The sequence below is a fragment of the Trachypithecus francoisi genome, unplaced genomic scaffold (assembly GCF_009764315.1).
Source record: "Trachypithecus francoisi isolate TF-2019V2 unplaced genomic scaffold, Tfra_2.0 Lachesis_group13, whole genome shotgun sequence".
NCBI classification, from domain to species: domain Eukaryota; kingdom Metazoa; phylum Chordata; class Mammalia; order Primates; family Cercopithecidae; genus Trachypithecus; species Trachypithecus francoisi.
The window spans coordinates 73,148,707-73,170,655 of record NW_022681458.1 but is presented as its reverse complement, the minus strand read 5'-3'; the positions used below and the strand labels follow the sequence as shown (position 1 = coordinate 73,170,655).

The following is a 21,949-nucleotide window of genomic DNA, read 5'->3' as shown; positions in this document are numbered from 1 at the left end:
TATTCCCTATACTCTTGTTTCCTAGTTTATTGCAACAATTATATTTACCCTGGATAAAATAAGAAAGAAGATAATTGTGTTGACTGTAAGCAATTCTTAAGAGTGTAATGTCATTTATCAACAATAGCATTTACGAGTGGAATCACCAATCCATTAATAAATCATTCTGAAGTTAAGTTACTCCTCTAAGTGAAGTTAGTTAATTATGTCAGGCAACTAGTTAGAAAACACGACCTTCCCTTTGGTGATCTAATTCCTGAAGACTGTTTGATTCACTAAGAGTCAGTTCCATGACACTGACAGTCAAGGCTTCGAAAAGTAATACATTGATTGAAACTTTCCTTTTATTTATTTCTTAAACCTGTTCTTTCTGTTTTTTAAATGAGTACCAGAGATCCACTTACTTGACTATTGGCAAAAAGTAGCAAGTGAGGCACTAACAAAGCTGCCCTGTCTGATTCTAAAACCTAAACCTCCTTGACAGTTCGCTGTTAAGTAAACCACTTCCCTGCTGTGGGGAAATGGAGTCATCACACTGATTATTACCTTGAAATGACAGGGGAGCTGTTATGGGTCGAAATTTATACCCCCAGCAAAAAAATATATGTTGGAGTCCTAACCCCCACTACCTCAGAATGTGACCTTATTTGGAGACAGGGTCTTTACAGAGATAATCAAGTTAAAATGAGGCCATTGGTGTGGACTCTAATCCAATACGACAGACGCCCCTATAAAAAGGAAAATTTGGACACAGACACATGGGGGAAGATAATGTGAAGAGACGCATGAGAAGACAGCCATCCACAAGCCAAGGATAGAGCCTGGAACAGATCCTTCCCTCACAGCCCTCAAAGGAACCAACCCTGCCAACACCTTGATTTCTGACATTTAGCTTCCAGGAGTGTGAGACAACATATTTCTGTTGCTCAAAACCCACAGCGTGTGGTCCTTCATTATGGAGCCACGCAATGATGTGGCTGCGGCGTTGGCTTGGCAGCATCATGGAGTAAAACACTCCTCGGGAGTTCATCTAGCCCATCTTCTTGTCTCTGAGTATCTTTCCTGGATAAGGACCTTTAAAAAGTGGTGAGAAATCTGTCTAGAAGCATTTCATAGGTGGTCAAGAACAGAGACTCTTGGATGAACCTCCTGGGGTCAAAACCCATCTCTACTCTTAGCATTGGCTTGACCATTGGCAGACTACTTAATTTCTCTTAGTTTTCTCATCTGTATAATAGGGGTAGGTGTACCTTGACAGTCACAGGAATTAAACAAGTAAATGTGTGTCAAATATAGCATAGTGCTTTTAATGTGTTGTAGCTATTAGTATTATTCATTTGGTTGGCACTTTTTCAAATTAGCTTAGGTTCATGGCAGAGCCTAGCTACAAGCTGGCCCCCACTTTGATCTGTTATTTGAATGGATTGGCCAAGGTCAAAGATAAGGACAAGAGCACTCTGACTTTTGTTCTTCCCTATTGTATAAGTTAGGTGTAACGAGAAGAGATCCTTAGCAGAACACTCAGAATGATGAAAGAGAGGAGATCCGAGACTTGTGGAGAAAACAACCGCACCGAACATCCATTCATCACCATTTTCTCAGAACCCACTGTGGAGAGTCCCACCCGTGGCTACAGAGGAATGGTCCAAGATGGAAGACTGGCCTGGCAATGCCTTCAGCTACCAGAAGGATGTTACTATACGTAGTGGCAGAGTTGCAAGGCCCTTCAGATCGCCAACCCTCCCCCTAATTTCAAAGAAATTACCAGCAGGTAATTTCAAAGAAAAGGGAATAGAGGCCCTGAAAGGTGGGGAGACTTAAATAATACTGTGACAGATGCAGGACAGAGCAAGAGTTGGATAAGAAGAAATGGGCTTCCTCTATTGCGCGAAAGATAAGAGCGTTCAGTTACACAGCAAGAAAGCTGACCCCAGAGACTGACCAGAATAGAGAACTAAGAGCATGACACTCTCAGCCCTGTAAAGTTGTAGAAATAAGATGATAATGATGATGATAATGGTTATTACCAAATGTTGAGCAACTGTTCAGTAACAGCACAAATTGTGTGTTCATCGGCTAACTGTTAATTAAACTGTGTTAACTGTTTTGCATGCGTGGTTACCTCATTTAATCTTTCCACAACAACCTTGCAAGATGGCTATGAAGAAGAGCAGAGCAACTTATCCAACATCTCAGAGCTTAAGGGATAGCAGTTGGGACCACAGACCTCTACTTCAGACAGCCTCCTGCAGGCAGCCACCAGCAACAGATGCTGCTAAGGGCCCTTCTGGCTCTATGGTTGTATGTTTTTAGAATATCCAAGTCGCAGCCATGAGAAGTTTTATCTTTCACCAGTGAAGTCAATTCACTTGGTCATACAGAGTTTTGAACTATGAAAACTATTATTATCAAAAATAATTACCACAGTCACTTTGGAGAAAGAACAGGTTCACATACCAAATCTTTGGTGAATTTGGGTCTGATATTTTCTATTTTTTTTTTTTTCTAGAGACAGAGTCTCACTATGTTGCTCAGGCTGGTATCTAACTCCTGGGCTTAAGTGATCCTGCCACCTCGGCTCACAGGTAGCTGGGACTATAGGTATGTACCACCATGCCCAGCTTGGATCTGGCATTGGTTGTTTCTGTGTTACCATAAACTTGCAGAAATCCTTGCCTTTCCACAAGGTAATGACAGCAGCACTTCCCCCTTGCACTTTTCTAGCACACTGTAATGAAATGCAATAGAAACCACAGGAAATACTGTGGTCAGGTTTTGAACCTGAGTTATCACCCTCAATCCGAACACTGTGACAAAGGTACTGTGAATTTTTTTAAAAAAGAGGGCAACATAGGAGGTCTTGGTCTTTTTTTAGTGTAAAATCAGCCTGGGCATGATGAGAAACACCACTGGAGGAAGACTGCGGTAGCTGACTCATGGCTGATGGTTACTAATGCCTCCATTTAAACCCAAACTAAGAAAAAACAGGGGGGCCTCACCTAGGAGACCCTCTCAGCTCCCAGAAGCAGTCTGATGGAGAAGGGATGTGATAGGAGGCCTGCCCTTGTGAGAACTGGCATATTTCCTATGCTTGGCGTTTTATTTGACTCCAAGTTAGATGACAAGCAGACCTTAAGTGCCTTCTGTTTTCAGAGCCAAGTAGAGATTGCATAAGATCTCCACATCTCATCCCTGGATGGTTAAACTACCGATTGCTCTCTCATTTCAGCAGGAAGTGAAGTAAGACCACCTGCACTTCTGTAAATTGGCAAGGAAGCTTGCAAAAGGTACACTATGAACCCAAAATAAGTTCATACAGAAAGAAAATGTGAATGAATAACAGTAGAAAGATATATCCTTTGTTGGATACATTTTATGTAGATATGTGACATATGCATCATCTAATATGATCTTCTCAATGACCTTATGTGGTAAGTGCCATGATGATGCCTCATTTTACAGATGGAAAACATAGAGATGTGAGAGAGGTAAGTGTTGTGCCCAAGGACACAGACATGCATATATACACAGGGGACTAAACTGGGACTCAGCTGTCTGCCTCGTCAGACACTTGTGGGCATCTCCATCACCCCATCTCTTCCCCCATACACAAGGCGACTTTTCAAAATAACCTATTCACGTGTTCTAATTCACTTCCCTTTCTTGTAAGCATTTAAGCCTGTAGTAAAAGTGAAAAAGTCTGTCAACAGTTTTCTTTTTTTGGATAATCCCACATTTACCTGTGCTACCTACGCTACCAAGAATCCCTCTTTTCTCCTTCCACAGTAAAAATAGAAGACAGAAGAGTATTTTCTAATTAAACTCTTCTGTGATAGAAAAGTGGCCCCAAAGAAATTGAAAGGAAATCAAAATTGAAAGCTAGAAGGTTTTGAGATTTGATAGGAACACGTTTTGATATTACGTTGGAGTGGGTCACTGGGAAAACTGATCCATGACTTTTAGTGAAGCTAGAAGCAAGACATGGCTTGTCCTGGTCTGGAGGTTCTGTGCCAGCCATCCCAGGGAAGGTGGACCCCTATTAGTGGATCACCTCACTCGGCCTGATCGGCAGCCCAGGTTCCAAGGCTACAGCCTAACAGTTTCTCATAATTGTCAAAGAGCAAATGGCCACATCTAAGCTGGAAATGGTTGCACGAGATATTTTAGGGTAAACCTTAAGATTACTTTGAAAAATCAATTAAAACATCCAAAAACACACCAAAAAAACCCTCTCTATACTATATTTTTATAGACAGAAATGGCATATTCATGAACACAGCCCATGGAAGCAGTTTCAGATTTGGGGTGAGAGACAGCCAACAGGCAGAGGGGTCTAACAAACATTTGCTGAGAGTAGCAGGCACTTCAGAGGTTGTCTTTACTCTCACAGGATTCTCCTCATCACCCTGAAATAACACTTATTCCTGCCACCATTTTGAAATTGTCACCATCAGAAAGGTTAAGTGCTTAGTCCAGGGTCACGCTACTGGTTAATGGCTAAGTTAGGATTTGAACCCTAGTCTCTCTAACTCCCAAATCCGACCTCTTTCCACTGCGTGAGCTTGGTCTCTGAATACTCAGTGGGCAAAGAAGTCCTGGACACGGTTCACTTTTCCTCCCAGTGGTTGTGGTCTGGATGCAGCTTCCAGGAGACTGGACAAGCTGCTCCCGGAAGCGGACTCCCTCCCCACTTCCACCCCTCCCTGCAACACCCCGGCCCAGGGAATGTGTGAAAATCAGTTGAGATTCCTCTCCTTATTCCTGCACCTGGGCTCGATTTGTTACCAGGGTTAGAGCACGCAAGCTCAGTGCTCTCAGTTGGACACTAGGAGGCGCCCGATGCTCACAAAATCCCTGGGATCCCAGTGAGCGTCCCGCAGCCCCTGTTTGGTCATATTAATAGGAAAGGAATAAACATGGTCCGTCCTCTAAGAAGTTTCACTTACATGGACCAAAATCTACCATGGTTTGAAAGAAACCTGGTTAAATTACTGGGATTATCCAGTAGGCAAGCTGTTTTGGACAACCTAAAGCCAACATACTTTTAGTTCAGTACTATGAGAATACTGAACATATACAAGGACAGGTCCCCACTGTCTGATGGAAAACCGCCATCCTCGCAGCCCAGCCATTGCTAACGTCTAGGATAACCCGGAGTAACCAGAATACAGTCGATCAATGATAAACGAAATAAAAAGCCAAGTGATCAAAAATACTCCAAGGTATACAAGAAAAATAGCCCCCATGTCCAAAGCACTGCCCATCTCCCGCGCTTCAGCATTTGTTCACCTTTGTGGAGAGGGAACAGGCATGGGTGAAGTTGGCCACTTGGAGAAGCTGTTGTTTGTTGCACCCAGGAAGCCCAGAGAGCAGCAGAAAGAAGGGGCCGTGTGCTCTCATTTGGTGAAGCCTGGGACAGAGGCCCCAGGTGCCCGCCTCTGCGCTGAGGCCTTTCAAAGCTGTGCTCTTGGCAACAGCCTTTGAAATAACTGGGTGCTGGCAACACAGGCTTGGCATTAATATGCAAATAAGAATACTCCAGGCTCCCACTTCATGCTTTTGGATCGTTTTAAAAATCTAGCCACTTACCATGACTAACATAAAATAAAGGGGGAAGAAAAAGTGGTACGACCTTCGCTTGGTTTCTCCCACCGACCTCCTTGTGCTGGAGCCAAAGAACTTTTCAAACCAGAGAGGGGGCTGGGGTCTCAACTAGGAGCGGGGACCGCTAAGGGCTACGGATATTTTCACCTCCCCTCTCTAACAAAAGCTTTGGGATGAATAATAGGGCACTACTCAGCTCCATCAATCAACCTCAGTTGCTCTATTTTCATTGCTACCGAGATGTATAAAAAGCTAAAGTTTGCTACAAAGCCCCCATCGAGGCATTCAGGAAATCCCGGGGAGGCTTACTGCGGGGATGACTGTGAGCTTGCCAGGCGGCGATTGTGCCTCCTTCCTGCCCCTCTGCCTTCCGTGCCTCTTACTTTGTTTGCCTGCTCCCCTGAGATAGGCCTGCAAGAAGACGCCCCAGATGCAAGCACATATCTATAATAAGATGTGACAGCGAGTTTGGGGAATTTGCTGGCTATACATCATTATAAAAATGAATTCTGCATCATTACCTGTTGCTTTTCTGAGACACGAACGTGAGTGGTAAGGCTCTCCTATCCCTAGCGCTCTGAGAACAAGGGCAAGCACAGAGCAGGTGTTGACTGGTCAACCTGCTGGCAAAGTGCCTTGCCAGTGGGAGAGGGACAATCTCCAATACAACCTGAATCAGCTGTCAAACTAAGCCTACTACAAACAGCTGAATGGTGAAGAAACAAACAACACTTGTTGAAGTCCTTAGAAGATGAATTACATCTGTTTCAACATTCCTGGCCCCCTCTCAGAGGAATCAGAATTCACAGGCATTTCTTTGCCTCGGTATCCTCAGAGAGCAGGGGACTTCAAGTTTTTGCTATAGAGATAGTGCCATGAGATGAAGAGCTGGAAACAGGGGAGAGACTATATTTTAACTGATAGCACGGAACCAGGAAGAGGTGGCCTTGCATCAAATGGAATGGGATGACCATACTAACATGGATTTAAAAGAAATCCTCCCAGGTTCCACCTCTGCAGGCTGGTAAACAATGACCTCCATGTCCCCAGTCCACATTCACTCACCTGCACTCTCCATCTCCCAGCCCTTTACTCTCCTGCTTCTGATCTCTGGCCTTGCCCTTAGTATAAGACACAAACATACACCTGCTGCTTCTGTGGACACTACCCCTTGTTGGGGTTCAGGACATGCTACATCATGTCAATATGGCATCTTATGAGCACAGGGGTTCACATCTGTAATCCCAGCACTTTGGGAGGCCAAGGTGGGAGGATCACGTGAGCCCCAGAATTTGAGACTAGCCTCGGCAACACAGTGAGACCCTGTCTCTAGAAAAAAATTTAAAAATTGGCCAGGCATGAGGGCATGTACCTATAGTCCCAGCTACTTGGGAGGCTGAGGCAAGAGGATCCCTTGAGCCCAGGAGTATGAGGCTGCAGTGAGCTATGACCACACCACTGCACTCCAGCCTGGGTGGCAGAGTGAGATTCTGTCTCTAAAAATAAATAAATGGCATCTTAGTGTTTGAAAAACAACAGAAGCAAGAAGGTCACTTTCACCCCCCTGTCCCCCACTCTCTAGAAACCTGCTATAAAACCTAGGAAGGATTTCCTGATCTCCCTCTGAAGCAGATCATAAGACCTTCATTTGAGAGGTGCCCTCCCTATACTCAGAGAAAAGTTGCCAAGGACCCAGAGATACCGAGAAGAATCTGAACAAACAGGCCTTGCTAAGCTTCCCTGGTTTATTACCATTAGATCTTACCCGTTTGTTCTCCAATTATCCTTCTCCTTGGATAATACTTCTCCACTTTCCATCAAACCTAACCATAAAAATACACGTTTCCTTGTTGCTTTGGGTCTTCATTTCTGACAGCTCCCATGTCACATAACACTTGCATTAAATAAATGTACATGCCTTTCTCTTTTGATAACCTGCCCTTTGTTATAGGGCCCTCAGTCATGAACCTAGAGATGGATGAGAAAAATGTTTTTCCACCCCTGCATTCTATTCAGAAACTTCTCCAAGGAGTCAACACCTTTTAACACTTTTTGGATTTTACCTTTCCTTATTGAAATGGGGATGGATAGTAGGAGTCACATTTTTTAGAAGGGAAAAGGGAGGCCCAGGGACCAAAGGTGACCTTACCAGGGACACAGTACCAGAGCAATATTGGAGCAGCAAGGTCTTCAGCCCCATGGGCCAAGGCTGTTTCCTGATTGAGCAGATGCGCCCATGGGTTCACTACCCTTGGCCTTTGTCCTTTCTCCCTGTTCTTGCAGATGAGCTGAGTCATCTCAGTGCCTCGGCTCCTTCGCTGAACAGTACTACAACCTTGGAGAAGTAGTGTTATCAGCATCCCATTTTATAGAGGAAGGAGCTGAGGCATAAAACAGTCTGTCCAAGATCACACTGTGAATAAGAGGCAGAGGACTGAATAAGGAGGCTTCAGTGCAGAGTCACGTCTCTGCAACATGCTCCACGCTGCTTCTGGGCCATCTCTGCGATTCAAGGCATGACACAATGGGAAGAGCCCCATACTAAGGCATAGGAGACCTAAGTCTTAGTCCCAGTTGGCCAGAGATTAGTGATGTGATCTCACCAAGTTGCCTGTCTTTCTATTTCTTAAATGAGAGATGGAATTAGATCAGTGGTTTTAACTGTTTCATATAAGAAGACCCATTTTTGTCATTTTTGTCAATTCCATAGGGCACCCGCACTTTGAAAACTATCATTTGTCAAAAGAATTGTATTTATTGAGTAACAATGACTTTGTTTTCCTTTTTTTCATGTGACTGTAAGTAGTTTATTTTGTCAGGAGTCAGACCTTATTTTCCCACAAGTTAACATAAGTTCATGAATTACATGCAACCAAAAGTCATTGCCATTAACCCACGCAGCTTTGTAATTGGCTTTTTTTTTTTACTTTTAAGTTCAAGGGTACATGTGCAGGTTTTTACATAGGTAAACCTGTGTCATGGGCGTTTGTTTTATGGATTATTTCATTTGTTTTCCATTTTTAACTAAGTTAAATGAGAGGTATCAGTTTCAGCAAGGTCCTTTCTAACTCCTTTTTCTAGATTCTACTCTCTGTTTTTCTGTGTCACATTATTGATTACTTTTCTTTCTTCATCCTAGCCATCATATCTTTTCTAATAAATCTACCTGTTTACTTGGTTTTGTCTAACTGGACCTCTAGAAAGTCAACTTCTATATGGGCCAGGAATTCATCTGCCTATCCATCTCTGTATCATCAGGGTCTAGCATCAAGTATGTGTTAATTAATTTGTTGAACTAAAGATTAAACTGGCTTACTGGTATTGATGAGCCTGTTAGCTCCTGCTATTAAATGGTAAACACATCATTTCAATTTGGCTTTTTAAAGTATTGAAAATAACTTGAAGAACTCCAATTCTGCTTTTTAAGTCTGGACACTCCATGTTGGAAATGACCAGATGGAATGACCTCTAGGCTCTCATCTGTTTCTGAAATTTCACGGTCCAGTGGTTTCTTTTGCAAAGCTGACTGGGGAGATTCTGTGAAGACTGGGCACTAGACAGTGTTCTTCCCCACAGAAGCAGTTCATAGGGAGTTGAGGATTCTCAGGTGCCATCTGGCTCCAGACATGGTGATACTCAAGGCCAGGCAGCTTAACTACACTCACAATGCAGAGACTTCTAGGCAGCAAAACTTCTCTCCCCTTGCTGGTAAAAAGTCAACTTCCTGTGCCATTGCTAACCTACACCCTTTCTACTCAGTTAATATACAGATGATAGAAGTGTATGATTTTCTTTTCACCCTCTCATTCAGAGAAAGGTGCTTGGATATGTCCCTTTATGAAGTGAAACATTAGTTTTTTAAGACTTCGCTAATGTTCTGGAAAGCTATGCATGTGGCTATAAAGATGAGAGGAAGGCAGGATGGGGCAAAAAGAAGGGCTGAATTGTGGTGCAATTGCTGTGGAGGCCTCAACCAATCCCATAGGACACTCTGAACCTGGGAATGATCCTTCTGAGTTGTACCAAACTGACAGGAAGATCAAGCCATTGACTCAACACAACAGCCTGGCCTTGGCCCTGATCGTCCCTGTAACCTCAAGGGAGGCAGCGTCCTGGCTGAGGGCAAGTCCGTCGAGGAGCACAGCTGTGAACTCTCCGCTGCTGGGAGATGGGAACACAGGCCCTGGAGAGGAATCCAGAAAGAGCATCGTGGTATGTCTCTAGATTTCATCTGTTGCTGCTATCATGTTCTAGCATGCTTGATTTGTGAGAATTGAACAGAACAATTTGCTGAGCCAGACTGTGTTGCATTTAGCAAAAGATGAATTAAACTACAAATAAAAATGACCTGGCCCTCCATGAGCCAGGTTTTCTAACAGAGCAACCACTCCAAAAAGTAAACACTAGAGGAGTGATGCCACCATGGGCTTGGGAGTAAAAGTCCCTCAGAATTTCCAACTGTTGGAAGAACTGGAACAAGGTCAGAAAGCAGTAGGTGATGGCACAGGTAGCTGGGGTCTAGAAGACGGTGAAGGCATGATACTTACAAGATGGACAGAGATGGTAATTGGGCCTCCAAGAACAATTGATGGAAACTGAATATACAGCCTTAAAATAAAATGTGGACCTAAATACCCAGAAGCACCCACTTTGTAAGATTTTTAACAAAAATTAATATGAATGGAGTTAAGAGTTCTAATGGAGTGGTAGACCAAGAGCCGTATCAGTGCTAGCAAAATGGCAGAAATCATATAGCATCAAAGTGGTTCTGCTGGTGTGAGTTGACTGAAGGATACAAAATAAATTTAAAAAATCAGAGATACAAAGTTGTTCTGCAAGAGCTTTAGCGCCTAATGACGTCTAAAGAAAATATGAAACTCCCTCAGCCACTTGAAGGACACTGTTATAGCAGTTAATCAAAAAGTAAAACCACGGGGCCTTCACCTCTTCCCTCATTCAATTGAAGCAGTCTTCATTTTCCATAGTAGTAAATTTTCTAGGTACATCTTATAGACCTGAAAGTACTGGAAAGAAAGCTTCCATTCAAAGGAAATTTATCTTAAGATACTGGAAATGATATTAATTTTTTGTCCATTTGAAATACATAAGTTGTGCTATAACAAATCATCATGTCAAGTGTAACCACTGTCCACGTAGTTGAGCTTCTGGGATCAAGAAAATATATTTAAATGGATTCCCGTCATAACTGGTGGGACACATCTAACTCAACTGTAAAAGGACACATCACACAATCACTTGGCTGCTGATAACATGGCCTGGGGTCTCTGCCTTCTCCCACTTCCCCCGCTCCTTCCCCCTGCAACGGCCCTCCAGCCTGGGGGGCGGCTTGTTAGAGTAGACGTGATGATTTAGGGTTGCAGCCTGTGGAGCTACTGCTGGGTATGCGGGGTACTTTGCCTGCATCCCTGGTTTTTTCATTTAAGCCTTAAATGATGCCTCTTCTAAGCCATCCTCTTGTCCCCACACTCCTCTATTCCCACCCTTGGCCAAAGCATAGATTGTAACCCCTCTACTCCCTCTGAGATTAGCCTGTGGTGAGGACAGGGATATCTCCGTATCTTCTCTCTCCCACTTTATCCGGGGGTGCTGTTTTTTTTTTTTTTTTTTTTTTTTAGGCGGAGTCTCGCTCTGTCTCCCGGACTGGAGTGCAGTGGCCAGATCTCAGCTCACTGCAAGCTCCGCCTCCGGGTTTACGCCATTCTCCTGCCTCAGCCTCCCGAGTAGCTGGGACTACAGGCGCCCGCCACCTCGCCCGGCTAGTTTTTTGTATTTTTAGTAGAGACGGGGTTTCACGTGTTAGCCAGGATGATCTCGATCTCCTGACCTCGTGATCCACCCGTCTCGGCCTCCCAAAGTGCTGGGGGGGGTGCTGTTTTTTCTTCCCCCTCCTCAAGTCCTTTTTTGTACTGTCACCACCCAATACTTTCCATGACATTTCCTTGCTTTGGCCAGAAGCCAGGTAAAGTTGGAACAAGTCTCTTACCTGCCTTGTTTAGTTTTGGAACTGCATTTATTCACTTGCCACCAGCCTGGGAAGTAAATATTAGGTCTTCAGCTCTGCCACCCTCTGCTATCATCATCAGCTGATGAGTTTTTTGGCTCAGATTTTGATAAGAAAAGAACAGTCAACCAGGGTTACTCAGACCTGCCAGCTCTCAGAGTCTTTGGTGGCTAAACTTGGAGAAAGGCCTCATGAAGACACTTGTAAGCACACATGATCCCTCTAAATTGCTTTCTTTTCCTTTCATTTCTTCTTCAACTTTTAAAGATTGTAGAAGTTTTAAACAGGGCTCTCATCTGGACATCCTTTCAATCCACTGAAGTCTAGTTTGGAATCTGGCAGCTGGAACATAAAGAACCTTGAATTAAGCACATCCTTTGGTTTTGGTAGTGCTGCGTCTCAAGATCCTCAGCAGGGATTAAGAAAGAACTCAGTGGCCGGATGCGGTGGCTCACGCCTGTAATCCCAACACTTTGGGAGGCCGAGGCAGGCGGATCACGAGGTCAGGAGATCAAGACCATCCTGGCTAACACGGTGAAACCCCGTCTCTACTAAAAATGCAAAAACTTAGCCGGGCGTGGCGCCACTGCACTCCAGACTGGGCGACTGAGCAAGACTCTGTCTCAAAAAAAAAAAAAAAGAAAGAAAGAAAGAATTCAGTGTGCACAGCAGAACCTGGAAATTGGTGGGCTTGACTTCCTGGCAAAGTGCTGCATTTTTCCACTTTCTGTTCAGGACCACTAAACGCTGAAATGTGGATGCCTACCATAATAAAAGAAATTCATTGTGCACTGAAATAAAACAAACAGCCCCACAGGAAGGTTTCCTAACACTCCTCTCTCTCTCCTCTCTCTCTCTCTCTCTCTCTCTCTCTCTCTCTCTCTCTCTCTCCCCTCCCATCACTTACCTTCTCTTTTTTTCTTGTCCTCTTCTCTGTTAGTTTTATTCTTAAGCTCTGCTGTCAGAGGCAGCCTTTGATGGATGTGTGGTTGGGCCTTTCAGGCCCCCTAAAGAAGAAGGCTGAGGGGACAGGGAGGGATGAGGCTTTGATGATAAGTGAGGAAAGGAAGGGGGGAACTTAGAGGGATGGAGGGATGGGAAGGAGGGGAAGTCCTCTTTTTGAGTCAATAGAGTCAGAATCCTTTTGCTGACCAGAAACACACATGTGATGGCTGTTTTAAGTGGAAGGAAATGATCCAGTCTTCTGAGGATACAGAATTTAAAGCTGAGCGACGTGGTACCCTAAGTTCTGTATTGCAGAAAGGGAGGCATTCTGATCTTGCAGATGAAAGGGGCATTTCTCTGATATCAAACGTTAGCACAGGAAGTGTGTCCTGGGTTATTTCCATTTGTCTTTACAGACCAGTGAGTCACCTGAAGACTTAAACTTACGTTCAGTGCTAGAAAGGTCAGGGGTGGTTGAAATTGTGCTGGCCCTGACGTCATGAGCTTGCTTTTCAGACCTCATAGGAAACTTGCTCACCCCGTTAGATGGTCTCTACTTGCTTCTTCAACTCATTGACTAGTGAGTATTGCATGTCTCATGCTGGAATGCAAAGTGGAATTTATTTGTTTTCTATTTTTTTGTGTGTAAAATATACCAATTATTTAGATTCCAGGGAATAGCCATTGAAGAAATCTATTGTAAATGTTTTATTTCAAGACAGACTTATTTTTGCAATTGTTACCAGATGTAAGATCTTGACTGTGAGTTGTCCGGGTTCTTAGCACATTGAACAAAGAACTGAACAAAATGAACAAAGCAACAAAAGAACGAAGTAACAAAAGCACAGATTTATTAAAGCAAAAGTACTTTCCACAGAGTAGGAGCCTGTAGGAGCTCTTGTGGGAGCAGGCTCCAGCAAGTGGTTCAAGAGCTCCCCCACCCATTAGGATTTTTATTAAGATACATATTAATTTTTATTAAGCTTGGTAACGACCCTAGGTGCCCTTTAGAGGCCTCCAGTTAGTCACACCCTATGAAGGATTGGCCTGTGACCAATCAGTGGCTGAAGTGGAGACTTGGCTCATGGTCAATTAGAGGCTGAAGTGAAAACTTCTGTCTTGTTATCGCAGGAGCTAGGATGCATGCTGTATGCTGCTTAATGTTGCCTAGAACTGGCTGCACCTGCTGTTCTTTTGCTTATGCCTTAACCCTTGGTTAGCCTAATTCCCAATTCTCCTGCCTCACAACGACTCACTCCTTTGACAATTACCCTTTTCCTTTCAAGGAGGCATGAGAAAACCTCTAATTAGATTCATGCAGGCTGTGGTCATAAAGAAAGCCCCCAATTCACACACAACCCATAAGTCTCAGCCTTCTTGCCCATCTTCACCCTTCCCTCAGCTTGGGGGATATCTAGGATCCCTTGAGAAGTTATAAATGAAGAAGACAAAGAGGAAGAAGTTAAGGAAATCAAGAACAAGTTGGGACCACTAAGCCCACATTTTTGACCCCATCTGTGGTGGGGGCTGGGAGTTGTGGAGCTCTGGCTCCCAGGTGATCAGGCCTTGTGGTAAGGACAAGGTCTCCGACATTGCAGAGAGCCTGGCATGGAGTCCTAGTCTTATGACTTAACTTGCCACATTCTTGGGGTATGTTATTTAATCTCTTGGCACCTAAGTTATTTTACTGAATAAAATGGAGATATGACAGTACTAGCTCTGAAGCTTAGTATGAGAACTAAAGGAAATAACGCATTCAAATGCAAGCTCCATGAGATTAGAGACGTTTGTTTCATTTGCACTATAACCCCTAATGCCCATAGCAGTATTCTTGGTGCTGAAATATTTGTTGAGTGAATGATATAGGTAAACCACTTAGCATAGAGCTGGAGCACAACCCATGCTCACAGCAACATAGCAGATGTTTTGCCAGAGATGCTTGCTGCACTCTGCTTCTAACCCAATCTGACATCCACCAACAGTTCCTGTATTTGGCTCTCTCATGCAGATTTGTGCAGGGGAACTGTGAGATTATGGTGGTGGTTAGAGACTTAAGGTTGGTGCTTGGAGCCTACTCAGGAGTGGGCCCAGCCTGGATGGAGTGCCAAGCTGATGAATTTCACACAGCAGGGATCCTGGAATGTTTGAGGAGAGGCCGCTGGGTGCTGGTAAAGGGGTCCATTGGGGAGCTGGCAGGAAGCCGAAGATCCAGCATGCTTGGTTTGTTTCAAGAACTTTCCCAGGACTGGCCCAAGACCCAAGAAAGGAGGACGTTTTCTTTTTCTTTTTTCTGTATTCTTTTCCCTCCTGATTGTGTGACTTTCTGTTGCCAAACCTCAGAACCTAGCCTCATACAATGAATTCTACAGCTGGGCCACATTTTGGATTGGATGGGCTCTTGTTAGCTGGAGAGAGATCTGAACTATAAGTTGACATATTGTTTCTATGAGAAATTCATTCTCAATTCCAAACGGATGATTAATGGCCCAGGTCTCAGAATGAAATCCATTCTGTCCCCTGTCCTGGAATCCAGACAAATCAGGGCTTGTCTTGGTGTATGTGTGGGAGGGACACTAGGGAGTTCTGTTTGCATAATAAAGACCTTATAGGACCCCCAAAGAAGAGTCAAGGTAGACTATGAGACAGACAGCCCCAATGCAAAAAATTCTTAAACAGATTGGAGGGATGCAAAGGAAGGCCAAGGATACTTTAGCTCCACAACACTGCAAAAAGTTTTCTAGCAGGGGAAGAGCTCTACTGAAGAGCACTGGCTTGTCTGAAGACACTCTATTGAGAGCAACCCTCTAAGTATTGTTCAGATTCCCTCCCAGGAAGCTCTTAAGGAATCCAGTGGCACTGTCCCAGGGAAGGAAGGATACGAAACCAGCAGAAAAGGCTGAGGAAAGATGTGTAGCACTAGTTAAACCCAGAGAGGGAAGTCCCCTTTTAGTCATCTCATCGAAGATTTATCATGCTAGTGGAAGGGTTCTCACACCTCACCAAGAACAGCAGCTTTGACATGTCAGTATTGGGGATGGGGAGAAGACTGACCATTCAGCAGCCAAGGACTGACCTGGTCACCCAGGGGGAGGAGCCCACAAGTAGTGAGCCAGGACCATGGGTGCCCACAGCCTCCTCACTGCCAGGAGGACCCAGAATGCCCACCCCACCAATACCACCTGAATGCAACCCTCTTAGCTTGTATGATTTGGGAGAACTGCAACTATTCTTATAAAAACACTTCTAGAGAGGGGCTTCAAGATGGCTGACTAGAAGCATTTCATACCCACCTCCTGCACTTAGAAGAACCAAAATAGTATATAGACATCACACTTCAAATACATTATCCCAGAGAGAATGATAAAATTCAACAGATAAGTGACAGGAAACATCAGAAGCAGGGGAAAAGAAGGGAGAGAGGCAGCCTGCCTGGCCAGGGGAAGTAAGATGGATGTGCATTCCCCCACTGCCAACCCAGGCTGTAGTCACTGAAGATGACTACACCGTCTTCAGTGGCAGTGCCTTAGCATGGATGCTGCCATTCGTCACCTGAGCACTCCACCTAGGACTTGAGGATCACCTTGGCTCTCACCTTTGGGAGGCCTGAACACAAGCTCAGCCAATGTGGCTTCACCCATCCCAAACTCCAGGATAGAGCACACAGCCCAGGGTTCTGGGGATTGCCCAACCCAACCCACCACCTTGAGAACCTGAACACTCCTCCCAGGGACGTGAGGTTGGACCTAAACTCCTGGCACTACCCTCAGCTGGTGCTGATCAGCAAAGGCCATCTGCAGGCCTGGAGACTGGCCTGCCCAGTCCATTGGAGCCACCACCAACATCAATGCATACTGTCTGTGACCCAGAGAATCACCTTACTTCTGCTACTGCTATCACCGATGCCATGTCAGCTGTCCAAGGTGCCTGAGAACCCACCCACTCACCTGGTCCATCGTTGCCACTACTGGCATCTAAGCAAGCCACTTGGAAACCTAAGAATTGACCCACCAGTAACCATGAACACAGGCACCATTGTATACCACATTGGGGCAAAAAATATAGGCATACTCAGCCCACCACTGCCACCACTGTGGCCTGAATATTGGCACACTTGGCATGCTAGTCCCCAACACAACTTCACCACAGCCTCCACTAATAACCACACCCTAACTCACTACAGAAAGCACAGATACTCCTATGCTGTTTATAGTCCAAGAAATCATACAAAGACTACCCTACTTCATGCACTCAGAATCAAAGCCACAGTATCCTACCCAATCAACACCATAGATATAACTTCGGAAAAAGTCATCCCCTGCAAAAGTAATTCAAAAATGAGAAGAAACAACTGTTACACCAGCCATCACATCAGGTATCAACATAAGGACCCAGGAAACATGAAAAAGCAAGAAAACATGACACCTCCAGAGGAACACAATAGTTCTCTAGCCTCTAGCAATAGATTTTAATCAAAAAGAAATTTTTGAAATTCCTGATAAATAATTTTAAACATTGATTTAAAGAAGCTCAGTGAGATACAAGAGAATTCTGAAAAACAGTATTTTAAAAAATCAGAAAACAATTCAGGATATGAATGAGAAATTTAACAAAGAAATAGATATTTTTTAAAAGAACCAAATAGAAATTCTGGAAGTGAAAAATTCATTGAAGGAAATACAAAAGCTCTCGATACATTTGAAAGCTTCAACAGTATACTAGATCAGGCCGAAGAAAGAATCTCATGATCTCAGAATCCCTTTTGAAATAATCCAGTTAGGCAAAAATAAACAAAAAAATTTAAAAGATTTAACAAAGTATTTGTGACATTTGGGACAACACAAAGCAATTGAATATTTGCCTTATTGGTATCCTCAAGGGCAAAGTGACAAAGGATTAGAAAACCTATTTAATGAATAGATGAAAACTTCTCAAGTCTAGCGAGAGATTTAGTCATTCAGATACAGCAGACTCAGTAATCCCCAAAAAGACACAATGCAAAATGTTCTTCTCAATGGCACATTATACTCAGTCTGTTTAGTGTCAAAGGTAAAGAGTGAATCTTAAATACAGCAAGAGAAAACCATCTAGCAACCTATAAAAGAACCCTCAGCAAACTAACAGCAGATGTCTCAGCAGAAACCTAACAGGGCAGAAGAGAATGGGATGGCATACCCAAAGTGCTGAAAGAAAAAAAAAAAAAGCTGCCAGCCAAGGATATAATTTCCAGCAAAATTGCACTTCATAAATGAAGAAGAAATAAAGTCTTTCCCACACAAGTGAATGCTGAGAGAATTTATTTACCACTAGACTGAACTGGGCCTACAAGAAATACTCAAGGGAGTTCTAAATCTGGAAGTGAAAAAACAACATTTACCATCATGAAAACACACAAACATACAAAACTCACTGGTAAAGTAATCACATGAAGGAGGAAGAAAAAGGACTCAAATCGTACCACTACGGAAATTCACCAGACCACAATGACAATCAGCATGAGAAAAAGTAAAAAACAAAGAATATTTACAACAACCAGAAAACAACTAACAATATGACAGGAATGAACAGAGCTTCACATATCAATAATAATTTAGAACATAAACAAATTAAATTAAATTCTGAAAATATAACAGCTGAATGGATTAAAAAACATGATCCAACTATATGTTGCTTATAAGAAACTCATCATACCAGTAAAGACACATATAGACTGAAAGTAAAGTGATGGAAAGACATATTCCATGCAAACAGAAATCAAAAGCAAGCAGGAGTAGTTATATCAGATAAAACAGACCTTAAGTTGAGAACAGTAAAAAACCGAAACAAAAATAAAAAACATAGGAGGTCATTATATGTTGATAAAGGGATCAATCCAGCAAGAGGGCATAACAATTTTAAATAGATATGCAGCCAACACTGGAGCACCCAGATTCATGAAGCAAATATTACCAGATATAAAGAGATAGAGTGCAGTACAACAGTAGTGGGGGATTTCAACACCCCACTCTCAGTATTAAACAGATCATTTAGACAGAAAGTCAACAAAGAAGCATTAAATGTGAACTGGACTTTAGACTAAATGGATCTAACAGACATTTACAGAACATTCTATCCAATAATTTCAGAATATACAATCTTTTCATCAATATGTGGAACATTCTTCAGCATAGACCATATGTTACTCCACAAAGCAAGTATCAACAAATTCTGAAAAATCAAAATTATATCAAGTATCTTCTCAGAGTGCAATGGAGTAAAACTAGAAATCAATACCAAGAGGAATTTTGGAAACTATACAAACACATGGGAATTAAATAATATGCTCCTGAATGACCATCGGGTAAATAAAGAAATTAAGAAGGAAATAAAAACACTTCTTGAAACACATGAAAATGGAAACACAACATACCAAAATCTGTGGGACACAGCAAAAGCAGTGCTAAAAGAGAAGTTTATAGCATTAAATGCCTATATCGAAAAGGCAGAAAAACTAACAACCTAACAATGCACCTAAAGGAACTAGAAAAGGAAGAATAAACCAAATCCCAAATGAACAGAAGAAAATAAATAATAAAGATAAGAACAGAACTAAATGAAATAGAGGCTTAAAGGAATACAAATCATTAACAAAACGAAAGTTGCTCTTCAAAAATTATAAACAAAATTAATAAACCACTGGCAAGACTAACCAAGAAAAGACTCAAATACACAAAATCAGAATTGAAAAAGAGTACATTACAACTGATACCATAGAAATACAAAAGATCATCAGAAATTATTATGAATAACTATATGCTGACAGATTGGAAAATCTAGGAAATAGATAAACTCCTAAAAACATACTACCTACCAAGATTGAATCAGGAAGAAACAGAAAACCTGAGCAGACCAATAAAAAGTAGCAAGATTGAATCCATAATAAAAAGTCTCCCAAAAAAGTTTAGTCCAGGACTGGATAGATTCACAGCTGAATTCTACCCAAGGTACAAAGAAGAACTAATACCAATCCCTCTGAAATGATTCCAAAAAAGAGGGAACTCTCCCTAATTCATTCTATAAGGCCAGCATTACCCTGATCCCCAAACTAGACAAGAACATAATAAAAAAAGAAAACCACAGACAAATACCCCTGATGAACACAGATGCAGAAATCCTCAACAAAACACTAGCAAACTGAATCCAATACCATATTAAAAAGATAATACACCAAGATCGAGTGGGATTTACACCAGGGATGCAAGGATGGTTCAACACTTGAAAATCGATAAACATGATACATCACTTTAACATAATGAAGAACAAAACCATATGATCATCTCAATAGATGCAAAAAAAAAAAAAAAGGTTGGATAAAATTCAACATCCCTTCAGAATGAAAACTCTGAACAAACTAGGGATACCTCAAAATAATAAAAAACATATATCACAAATCCACAGATAACATTGTGCTGAATGGAAAAAAGTTGAAAGAATTTTCTCTAAGAACTGGAACAAGATAAGTATTTTTTAACCAATTCAGCATAGTACTGGAAGTCTTAGCCAGAGCAATTGGGCAAGAGAAAGAAATAAAAGACATCTAAATTGTAAAAGAGGAAGTCAAATTGTCCTTCTTTGCTGATATATGATCTTGTATCCAGAAGAATCTAAAGACTCCACCAAAAAACTCCTAGGTTTGATAAATGAATTTAGTCAAGTAGCAGGATACAAAATTAATGTACAAAAATCAGTAGCATTTCTATATACCAATAATGAGCCAGCTGAGAAAAAAAAAGAAATCAAGATGGCAATAGCTACAAAAGAAAAAAAAAAGTACCTAGGAATAAATTTAACCAAGGAGGTGAAAGATCTCTACAAGAAAAACTACGAAACACTGATGAAAGAAATTGAAGAGGACACAAACAAATGAAAAAATATTCCATGCTTATGGATTGGAAGAATTAATGTTGTTAAAATGACTATATTGTCCAAAGCAATCTACAAAGAATCAGCACAATCCCCATCAAAATACCAACACCATTCTTCAAAGAATTAGAAAAAAATCTTCACAAACGGAACCAAATGGAACCAAAAAGAAGAGCTCGAATAGCCAAGACAATCCTGAGCAAAAAGAACAAAGTTGGAGGCATTACACTACCTGACTACAAAGGTATAGTAACCAAAATGGCACATTGGTATAAAAATAGACACCTAGACCAATAGAATGGAATAGAGAACCCAAAAATAAAGCCACATATTTAACAGCCAATTGATCTTTGACAAAGCTAACAAGAACCTACATGGGGGAAAGGACACCCTCTTCAATACATGGTGCTGGGAAAATTGGTAGCTGCATGCAGAAGAAAAAAATTGGACCCTTATCTTTCACCATATGCAAAAATCAACTGAAAATGGATTAAATGCTTAAAAGTAAGACCCAAAATTATAAAAATACTAGAAAAAAAAGCCTAGGGGAAACTCTCCTGGACTTTCTTATAGGCAAAGAATTTATGACTAAGACCTCAAAAGAACAGGCAACAAAACCAAAAATAGACAAATGGGACTATAATAAACTAAAAAGCTTCTGCACAGCAAAGGAAACAATCAACAAAATGAAAAGACCACCTGTTAAATGGAAGAAAATTTTTGCAAACTATTCACTTGACAGGGGACTCATATCCAGAATATATGCAACAAACTCAAACAACTCCTCAGGATCCTTGGAAGAATCCAGGAAAGGTATATGTATTTCAGCAGTGGCTCAGTTCCCTGTGCTGTGATGTGAATATGCACTTCCATCTTCTCAACCTTTTCCCATTTCTATGTACAGGAGTATTTACTGCCCTTCCTATCACCTTCAAATGACAGTAAAGCAAGACCAAACTTTTTATCATCTGCTCTTCAGCCTCATTATAGACAAGATATGTGTGAATCCTTTCAAAGTCCCAGACACAATCTTGTTCACCTCCGTAACCTCCTCCACTAAAAAAGAAAGATCAGCCATTTCTATTTCGAATCATCATTTTCAACCAAGGCTCTTCATTAAATCACCCAAGGAACTTTTTAAAACATACAAATGGCTGTTCCATTTTCCCTTTACTTCATAAATGATGATAATCATGGCTTCCATCAATTGAGGGTATATTTTATGCTGGGTGTTGGGTTACACTCTATATACACTTCCACATTGGGGTCTCACAACCGAGCCCCCTATTTTATAGAGGCAGCAGCTGAGGCTCAGAGAGATTAACAGTGGGAAGATGGTTCACAGCCTATGCTTAAAGGAGCTGGCTGGGAAATCGTCCTCTTGAACAAATGACTGTTAGGGGAACACTAGTTATTAGAGAAACAGGAATATGCACTCCCTGCTCTGCCTTAGCCATGGACAGCATTCAACGACTGGCT

At 42.2% G+C, this 21,949-nt stretch overlaps 1 pseudogene; it reads left to right on the top strand.

The window, feature by feature from the left end:
* The first annotated feature begins 5,244 nt into the window (after nt 1-5,244).
* Nucleotides 5,245-10,520, top strand: LOC117094205 (annotated as a pseudogene).
* Nucleotides 10,521-21,949: the final 11,429 nt, after the last annotated feature.